Genomic DNA, 10,667 nt, shown 5'->3' with positions numbered 1-10,667 from the left:
CGCCAGTATTTCAATTCAGAAAATAATAACATTCTTCATGGTTCTGTGAACTTTTTACATTATAGATGTACAGTTACCGAAACATAATGTCAATCTCAAGTGGAATGCGCTGTTTCCGTGAACATCATAGTAGTTCCATGTGATCACCATGAGTGAGACATTGGTGTGGAAAGTATAGAGCAGCTGTAGCAATGTTTCAACCGTTACATCAGTGAGGTACATCCTTACCTGTTGCTCTTTCGAGAGCTGCAGAACATGATGAATGGATTGGGATGATAAAGTGATTAACTAAATCCCCTTCTAGAAGGTCTGCAACACCTTCTAGAAACCATTCTGACTTCTGTTATCACTGTGAAAGAATTGACATCGTAGTTTAGGGACTTGCGACTTTAGTAGGATAACGGGACTCGTGTGCGTGTGAACAGGTCATGTTAACTGCGTCTGCAGTCAGAAAAACCATGTTACGGCGCATATTACTTTTCAGTCGTGTGTGTTAGGCTACTCCCAGTAATTTTGTCAGGACTATAGTTTGTTCATGTTAGGGCATAACAGGCTAGGGCGTGCTTGTCTTGCTTGTTAATTGATACGATTGCTTCCTTTCCACGTTAATGATCTCAATGCCGGATGTTAATTTGAAAGCATCGCAAAATAGCTATAACGTAACAAGTTGTTCATCAACTCTTGTAGTCCATTATATGTCGTGATAGAGTCTCAATCAGTCAAGATAAAGTTGCCGTGAAATAGTTTAAACAGGAACATGAATCAGGCATGCAAATATGGTCGACCAGCCTACTTCAGCAGATGCTTTTTCTCCTAAAGTGAAAGCGAGCTAGTTTTATTCTTCTCGAGAAGGCTGTTATATCTCTGTGACATGACTGGGCTGTACAGTTAATCACTTCTAAGTAGTGTAGTCGAAAACCTTCAAACGAAATATGATTAGAGGACAACGTGTGTGTTCTGTTGGTTGTGAGTGACTGACTGCGCGTCGAGAGTGGTGGGGAAAGTCATCATAGAACAGAAGGCACTAACAGGCGGGCCGCGGTTCTGACCTGTAACAGATCAATTATTGAGAATTATTACATTTTGACCGAGCGTTTATATAATAACTGGCGCATCATTTCTAGCCTTTAAGATGGTTTAGTGGTCCATACCAATTGTATGCGTTGTAAATCATCTCACGTGATATTCCTCAGCCAATAAAATATGTGCATTCCGATACGCATTGCGACTCGAGTCAATGAGTGAGGCACACAGGGGAGAGACAACAGGCGGAGAAATAAGCGAGTTAGATAGAAGCAATATTAATTCTACATGGCGTGCTCTAGGAAGATACAAATTGTCAGTTGGAAACAGTATGTCTGTTATGTTCCCAAACCGTGGCCATTTTAAAAGTTCTCTGTTATGCATTTTATTTTTTAAATGCCCTTATTTTATCTGAAATGATAAAAGAACATGTATTTCTTATATACAGTCCTTCCAGTTCAATGTGAAAACTAACAATAAACATTATTAAAATACTATTGAATTGTAGCCCTTCTTTTTTTTTTTTTTACTTGTTTTGACACTCAGTTGTTGACTATAAATACGTCTATACAACTACTAGGCTACTTCAATATTTATGGCACCAAATTATTACGCAAGTTAGACATTATGTTATTCCAGACCTTTGCTTGAGGACATTTTCTCTAACTGGACCTCTTTGAATTTGAATTGAATACCCCTGTCTAGTCTATCTTCTGTTGAGGCAGTGGGCTATAATGTGGCCCACAGGACCTGAGTTTTGCTCACCAAAACTTCCGGAAAGATGAAACCCTTTTTCATGAGACACTGTTATAGAATTGCAGAAATTCTAAGAACCAGTCTGAAGAAAACAGTGGAAAAGCCAAGAAATGAAAGATGAACGATCTCGACTGACATTTGCATCGTTAATCGTAAAAGACGCTGGTGTATTTTGGAGAAGTGCAACATTTTAGGCGTCTCTAGTATTTAGACTGCTTTAAAAGCTATGCATACGATAGACATATATGAGACGCATTAATGTTTGTACGACCAAAAGGAAAGCAATTAGCCCCAGTTGTGCTCTCGCGTGGTAGGAAAGACCACCTTGTCCTTATTTAGAGCGCTAATGAAAGGTAGGAGTATTGTGGCGTTTTGTCCCGCACGCTCTCTCTGGCGGTGCAGCTAATTAGTGCGCTTCCTGTCACAAGCTCCTCTCAATGCGCTCTCACAGGTGTTTGGCTCTGCGGGTTGCCATGGTCACGCAAAGGAATCCCGTCTCACTTCTGCACACTCTGGGAGGAATTCAATAAAGACAAACCTGTGATAGATAGACGCGTTGGCTGCAGATTTAATTTTTTTTGTGCCATTTTGCCTCCCCCTCTGTCTCTCTTTCTTTTTCAACAAGGTTAGAATGAAATGGATGCACTGTCAGGTGCTTGACCTTTCAAAGTCAGCTTTATAACAATTTATTGAAGCCATGTGTTGAAGATAACATATTAAGACAATACTAGGTTGCCTGATGTCACAGTAAAGTTGTGATTATGCATTGCAAGAATTTACTTTACATTTATGAAAACAGTGAAGAACTAAACATCACACACACACATACACGCAAATCTGATTTGTCCAAATTGTAGCCTGCAGGTGGTTAGCTACAGTAAGTGCATTTTTTGCTGTTGTGCCAGGCACCTGCGGAGTCTCTCGACTCTGCCAAATCCATTTCTTGAGAGAGCACCAGGAGTGTTCTGGAAGGCTCTCCAAACAGATTTCCCAGATAGGTGATCCTCAGCACCTCTCACTTAATCCCCGCAAACTATATTATTGCAGACAGGGTGACTGCCATGGCCTCCCATCGCCCTCTGCTAAGGCAATGGATTACTCACCTCTCGATTAAATCAGAAAAAGGCTCTCGATTTATCAAGACCTTTCTATGAGGATTTGAGGGACAAGGGGGAAAAAGTGGTGGCCAAAAATGGCCAGGGCTCTTTTAATCTGGCAGGTAATTACCGTGGGCCTGATTTCATTAATCCTCAGCGGTGGCACCAACACAGTCATTAATTTCACCTCCTCATACCATTTAAATGTGCACTGCAAAGAGCCAGTTACTATAAAGGACATTTGGAAGCTGGTTTCATGGATGAGGATTGAGCCAAATCATAAAATCTTAAAGGAGAGACTTTAAAGAAAGCAGCGATGAGGGGGTCAAGCAGCCAAGCAGGGCATAGTTGCCATGGAAACTTCATGTCATTTTGTTAAGGGCAAGGTTGTGAGCAGTCACAGCAAGTTTCATGTTAATTGACCAAAGATTGAATGAGATATGATCTCACTTCCGTTTAAGCGGCTTTGCCACCAAACTCGACAGGCTGGAATGGAAGAATGGTTTTGAAAATAAAAAATCTGTCTGGGATAACTTTCATGAGGCTTTGTCTGAAGATGATCTGTGGCAAATTTAGTGATTCAACAAGATTCGTGGCCACTGAAATCTTTTTAAGGTTTTTGATTAAATCCAATATGGTGACCACAAGAGACTATGTACCAAGTTTTGTTTTGTCAAAGGAGATATCACCTCACTTCCTGTTTGGTGGCTTCACCGCCGATTTTGGTTGGGTGTGGTGGACAAACACTTTCACAAATCAAAAAGCAAACCACATACAATTGTGATGCTTGGTCTGAAGAAAATATGTTCTAATGTTGGTGAAGATTGTATTAGAACATGAAAAAAACCCTGTGAATTTAAAAAAAAGTTTTCATTAAATCCAAGATGGCCGAAAATCCCATTAGTCAGAAATAGACGTCGGTTTGATCCAAGGAATCTAATGGCACCTCACTCATTTTTAATTGGGTATACGGTGTGAAGGTTACGTGCATAAATGCACCAACAACTTTGACCCATTGGTGGTGCTAGAAAACTTAAGACACAGACATGAAACTTGGTGAAAAGAATCAGGGGACTGTCCCCAGTAAGCGTACCATCTTAGAATATGGTTCTACTAGGCTGCCATAGACGCTCTAGCCAGAAGAAGATTAGGATGATTAATAAGAAAAGGTCGAAGCACATGGTAGCAGCATTTCCCAGTTGAATACGGACAACTGTTGCTATCAGAATGGTGAAAATTTTAAGTAACTGCAAACTACAAATGACTCCAAGACTCTAAGAATAAGCTCATGAAGGACAGAACATTCACAATGCATTTTTGGCATAGGCTTATGAACACACAAAACTATATTTAAACAGACATAAGCTTCTTGTAATAAGCACATGTTATCATGTACACTCTTAGAAAAAAGGGTTCATGGGGGTGCTATATAGAACCATGGGGGTCTTAGCCAAGGAGATAGAACCCTTTTGCCTAAAAAGGGTGCTATTTCATACACGTGAGGGTTATTTGAACTTCAACGACCGTTTATGGAACCTTTCTGAAGACGTTCATTCTTCACTGGATTTAACGGTAAGTGACACACATTACAACCCTAATCCCTTTCATTTCAATCATAATCATTACCCGTGTTGTCTGCAAATCAAAGCCAGAAATTATGCCTCTTAAGTAAAAAACAAGGGGCGTTCTTCATAAACGTCAGTGAGCGTTAACCGGTCAGCTAGAATGTTAGCTAGAATCTATAAATTCGTTGTCTCTGAATGATTTTAGCAGCAGCTAGCTATCCTATCCTGTCACCCTACTGGATCCATCATTAAGATTAGTTTTCTACTTCCTTGTCAGGCTGACAATAAAATCAACTATCGATTATATGATTTTGAGCTTGTATCCACTATTGTTGTTCAATGATATTTACTGTCCTCCCGGCTCCCGATAAGTTAAGCTAACTAAATTTAGCGTGCTAGCTAGCATGGCGAGTTGCCATTAACTAGCTAGCTACAAACGTCAGCCAGCAATGCAAAATCAGAATGATATGGCAGTAACTACTTAATTACCAGGCTATCTAGTTAAATTACAGGAAACCAGCCATCAAGTACATATAATTGAGTTGTATCATTGTCAACACAAGTTTTTTGTTTTATTTTTCGTTTTAAAGAACAGGAAATTGATGGAGACTACTGGGCCTCACTGAACGGATGGTTGAAGAACTATCCCCGTCTATGAAATTGCAGGTGATGTTTGTGAAGGAACTGAACTAGCTCCTAGAACAGTAAGTGAGGTGTTAATCATTCAGTAGACATGGTAGTAAATAGGCATTTTGGAAGTGAGTAAGCATTTAATTAAACTAAAAACTTTTCCTCTTCTCATCCAGACATGAAGTTGGATTGCCCCTGGACCATGCTGACAGTAAGTATAGCATGTCTTCATTAACTCATGTTCATTACTATTATGTGTGTGAAGTTTTAAGTGTGTGATGTTCAGATTATGTTACCATAGGCATAGGCAAAAGACTGTCCTGTCTAGACTGTCCTGTGCCAGTGTTGAGAATGATGCTTCGACAAAGACCATGCTCGTCTTCTTTGACCCAACCATGGCCAACAGTATTCAGTCTGCCCACCTTCCCCCCAGAAAAAGTAAGTGAATTACAGTGTAAAGACTAAAAATAAAACCATTTGAGTAGGCAAGTTCTAATTACAATGAATGATCTTTCAGGTACCCAAACCATAAAAAATATACAGATGTTCTGGGATCTCATCACCAGATTTCCGTTTCTTGGAGAACACAGCTCCTCTGGTATGTTCTTTCCCAACTGTTATGCAAAACATTATTCCTCAGTTCAATTTCTATACTACTTTGATTTTGTGCCAGCCTCATAATTTATGTCTATACCCACAGGAGACCCTACTTGAGTGTCTGAGGAACAAAATAAAAAAAGAAAGGTCACCTTTAGGCAACTTGACGTCCAGGAAATTAAGAGAAAGTTTGGTGCTGGAAGAAACAGAATTGTGGACCATGTGCCTCTGGAGGAACCACCTGGACATCAGGTGCCATTTTTTTAATTCTTTCTTGTCTTTAGCCCAACTGTGTGCCTATGTCTGTATGTCTATCTGCTTGCTAGTCACAGTTGTCATTGATTGCCGGTCTTAATTCTTAATTTTACACATTTCTTATGGCTAATTTCAGAGAGAAAATAAGTGCAGATTGGAAAACGCAGTCCAGATGCTTTCTGGGAATTATCCAACACAAGAGGTTTGCAATATTTTTGTGAATGAGATACGGAATTATATTCTCAATTGTTTAAACAAGGTATGTGTTGGTTTTTAACAGTGCAAATTGAATTTTTTTTCCCTTACACACTTCTCATTTACATAGGAACCACCCAACTCATTTCCGGTCATCAGCCTCCACGATGCAGACTCCCCTCCTTGCCAGGAGAGCATCCATTATGATGGATGGCATCACCATTATAAGCGGCGAGATGGATGTGGCACATGCCATTCAATGTCTGCTGGAGATGTACTTCGTCATTGGTGTGGAGTACCCCCGGCAGATCAAGCATACCCTTAGCTTTTCAGAGCATTATCTTTTCAAAATACAAAGTTAAAAAAAAGTGTCCATCCCTGTTCTGAAATTATATAACCAGATTAGTTCATCACTGTTACTGTTGAGTTTTTAAATAAAAAAATACAGTCCATTTTTGAATCCACCTCTCCTCTCTTTCTTTTATAGTAACAACAGCATGTAAACAAAGGTTTGCTATCAAGTTATTGGTTATTTTATTTAAACTAATAGTTGCATTTAGCCTACAGCTCTTTCCCAAATGGTTATACAAGAATTATTGAGAGGCACTATTGCAGTATTATTCACTATCATTAATTATTATTATTGATGATTAAGTGTTAAAATATGATACAAAAAAATAAATCGATCAAAGGTTTTGGGAGAATGAATAAACCTTTTAAAAGGTGCTGTTTAGAACCCTTTTAAAAAAAAGAAAAGAACCCCCAAGGGTTCTTTTAATTGAACCCTCTGTAATGGTTCTATATTTAACCTTTTGAGGGTGCCATATATTGAACCCTCTGAAATGGTTCTATATTGAACCCTTTGAGGGTGCCATATATGTACCAAGCTATAGAACCCTAAAAGGTTCAATATAGAACCTTTTGTTTTTAGAGTGTAATGTGGTGGCTGTTGGGAATGAGTGGGTAGACAAAGGTGAGAGTGGGTGTAAGTAATAAGTTGTAGGTGAAACATCCTAAATGTCTGGTTTTTTTTGTACTTACTTCTTTAAGGTATTTAAAGAAGGCTTATTGGATCAGATTTGTTTTAATCCCTTTTTAGGCACTGTGCAACCAGCTCACATATTCTGGAAAAAATTGATTTTGAAAAAGGCATATTATGGGGCTAAAACTGGACTGTGCTTCTGATTTGTAAATGGACACTTGGTGTACAGTATTTGCCTCAAGCACTGTAAAACTGTTAAAATGACGTATACAAATAAGTCAACAGCATGGTTCTAGAATGCATTTTCATAAATGATTGCCTAATCACATAATAGACCCTTCTTATAGCACATAATTGGTGAGTAATTTATAAACAAATAAGTGAATTTTATGTTCCTAAAGAGTCTAATATTACATTTTCAATATTAGGTAACTTTATTAACTTCTTACATTTTACACGAAGAACTAATAGACTGGCTGACTGGCTAATCACAAGCCAGTTACAGAGTTACATTGCCTGGGCCATTCAGCTGATCACATCAGACCAGTATTCATCACACGCAAAATAATTCGCCGGTAGGAATGTCCATCTCTTTGTGAGATTGGTTAATACAGCCATACCATGTTTATTTGCTGATTACAGGGATGAGGAGAGTTTCAGAGACAATTCAACTTCCTGCAAAGCATCTGTGTCTGTCAAATCTCTGTAGCGATATCTATCAAATACATGGCCTATTTCCCAAATTTAACGTTCAATTTTACGGCATGTTTAATAGGATGCACTAAAGGGATTTGACATTAGGCAAAATGCAGTGACATGGAATTGAATGGGATACATCGGGTGGAATCCTCTCCAGTGCTACCACATTTCTCATTTAAACACAATAGCTTTTCCATATCTTCTTAAGAGTGCCAACTGATACCTTGTCTCAGTTCAGATACGTATGTTATAGTCTGCAGGGAGAGAAAGCACCTGTAAAGTATTTGTTCGGAAAGCCCGTCACTTCTCTCAGTGAGAATTACCTGTGAGTTATTACATATAGTATATACTGCATGTATACAGTGTGTGATGTACATATATTGTATTGTAGGCCTACATTTAATTGACTTGATCTGAAAGGGGAATGATTGCTGGCCATGAGTCTGGATGCATGTGTCTGGACCTCTCTGGGGGGGGGGGGTCGAGCGCTACGCAGTGAAAACATCACAGAGTCCAGTGAATCAGACACCTCATTGAGCAGAAAGGCAATCCTTTGGCTTAGTGAAGACAAGACAGAGAATCTTTATTTTTCCAAAAATTCACTATACAAACATGTTTACAAAGCATGCCGGTTTTGTGGGCATAACACACCCAAACCGAAATAAATAGCCTGAGCGTGAGCCTGGTTTTGCATGTTACCATGGTAGCAGTACATGAGAAACAACTGCTGATTGTTGACTGACTGATGCATGAGGACACCAAGGTGCAACATAGATATTTATATATATCCTCTTAGTAACACCTTTGAAATGTAGGACTTATTCCATGTCGACGGTGCGTTACACACGTAGCGGGAGAGCGGGTTGATTAGCCTATCCTGATGCAAGGTGGCCCTCAATAAAGTGGACAAAAACAGAATCAATGAAATCAGAGCTCCCTTCCTCCCTTCCTCCCTTCCTCCCTCTCTCCATTCCACCCTCCCACTCTCGCTCTGCCCCCCCCCCCCCCCCCCACTACATAGAAAAGAAAACCATATGCAAATGTCATGGGGCTCTACAAAAACCAAGATCCTTTCATGTCCCCGGCCTGCTGCCTACTTATTATCATGCTGCAAAACAGCAGTCCCCTTCCCTCTCCATTGAGCTGGTAAAAATGGTTGATGTTGATTGCTCGATTTGTGTACCCTAGCGCTCTGGCCTTTTATTGGACGCGCCGCACGCACTCACAAGAACTCCCCTTCCGGCCCTTTCATCTCCGCTCTCAATGGCCGACAGGGAGCTGAGGGAGAGGAGCGCTGTGGCACAGAAGTGAAGCAAAGTAGCACCCAATCACAACAAGCTTCCACAATACAGTGTTTTTTCCTGCACAGTTGACACAACTTTAAATAAATTAAATTAAATAAGAAGAAAAAAAGAGAGAGGAGGAAAAAAGGGAGCCTTTGTTGGTACAGGGAAACAGGAGAACGATCACCTGTCTGTCTGCCAACTGCACAGGTGGTCCAGTTTATATTTAGCAAACACACAAGGGCTGCTCCTCTGTGTGCTTGGGGTCAGGGCACATGTGCTTGTGTCTCATGCTGAGGAACAACCAGGAAATGCTTTGTTCCCGGGCCCCTAGTAACGTTTCACAACAAGCATCACCTGGACAACCACTGCAAGAGACTCTCCAAGTCTTCCGTTTCCCCTGCAGTGCCTTGGCTATTTGGTTTCAAACAGAGGGAAGGTTAGGCTTGTGAAGGAGAGAACATTCACGATGCATTTTGGTTTTGCCACAGAATACACAAAAAGCATATTTAAACAAAGACATATGTTACCTTCGTCTTAAGATAGCTGCTCTGTCTCTCTACAAGAACAGGGACAGATTGGCTCCACAGTGCTTCACATAGTTGTCTAGGGGGGTGACTCTACTTGTGGGGTTACTCACTCCCTTGGCATATAGGAATTAACCCCTGTAACCGTAGTGACCAATTACTGTTTCATTGTTAGACTATGCTTCCACCGAAAGGCACATAAACTGTGTGTGATGGAGAGAGCTTTAGTCGTGGATATGAATTCAAAAAATATCACACAGGGAACAACTCCACTCTTGGCGCAAAGCAGCTTTGGCTATAAGCCCAGCTGGCAGTTAGCTTTTCTGTCAGATTCTTTATCAGATCTTTGGCTTTTGTCTCGGAGCGGAGGAAACCAATTTGTTCATTCAATTATACAGTAAATCTTTGCACAAACTTTTGATTGATTTCTTTTTCTGAAGTCTGTCATAAGGGCCAATAAATTAAATAAAGCCTAAAACACTAAGCAACTGCTATGTTCACAATTTTTTGGAACATTTGCTCATTTTAACATTTTTAAACATAAAAAAATAAAAGTGTGTTAAAAAATTTGGGCTGGCCGCAGGAAGCCATGACAGGTCTCCTGGGCAACAGAATAGAATGCCCCCTCCATGCCTGAGTGACCACTTGCTCAGCTCTCTGTCACTAAGTCTCCAGTGTTGCCATAGTGATGTTAGTCACTTGGTGGTTGAGCCAGATCATTTTTTTCATTCTGTTTCTTTTTTTTGGTTTTATGCTGTGGTTCATACAGTAGCCCCCTATGGTCTCCATAGCATCATGAGAAAAGTGGATTGGTATAGTAACGTCCTTCGACGACCAACGGCAACCCTGGAGGTCAGCAGGAGGGAGAAGAGACCCACCTGGTGTGTCGACGGTGACAAAGTCCCCAGTTTGTTGGACAGAACCCTGTGAACTGTTTAGGCCCCATGGGGAACGATACGAGATAATGACACATTTATCCAGGAAACAGCAAAACATCCCCTGATCATCCAGTCAGTGCCAGGGATGAGCCAGCTTGTGCTTTGCGTTGGATGGGGCCA

At 40.4% G+C, this 10,667-nt stretch overlaps 1 long non-coding RNA gene and 1 other non-coding gene across 3 annotated transcripts; both read left to right on the top strand.

Moving 5' to 3' along the window:
• The first annotated feature begins 205 nt into the window (after positions 1-205).
• Positions 206-338, top strand: LOC116218522. Its single transcript, XR_004162912.1, has one exon. It is a non-coding gene; the product is annotated as a U8 small nucleolar RNA (small nucleolar RNA).
• A 4,596-nt stretch (positions 339-4,934) lies between these two features.
• LOC116218409 lies at positions 4,935-6,578 on the top strand. 2 transcript variants are annotated; one of them, XR_006151523.1, is made up of 7 exons: positions 4,935-5,145; positions 5,248-5,282; positions 5,373-5,509; positions 5,589-5,669; positions 5,772-5,920; positions 6,060-6,125; positions 6,249-6,578. It is a non-coding gene; the product is annotated as an uncharacterized LOC116218409 (long non-coding RNA). The 2 variants fall into 2 exon arrangements; XR_006151522.1 differs by having other exon boundaries at positions 5,589-5,920.
• The last annotated feature ends 4,089 nt before the right edge of the window (positions 6,579-10,667 follow it).

Source organism: Clupea harengus, chromosome 22 (assembly GCF_900700415.2).
Source record: "Clupea harengus chromosome 22, Ch_v2.0.2, whole genome shotgun sequence".
NCBI classification, from domain to species: Eukaryota; Metazoa; Chordata; class Actinopteri; order Clupeiformes; family Clupeidae; genus Clupea; species Clupea harengus.
This window is presented reverse-complemented; position numbering and strand designations above follow the sequence as displayed.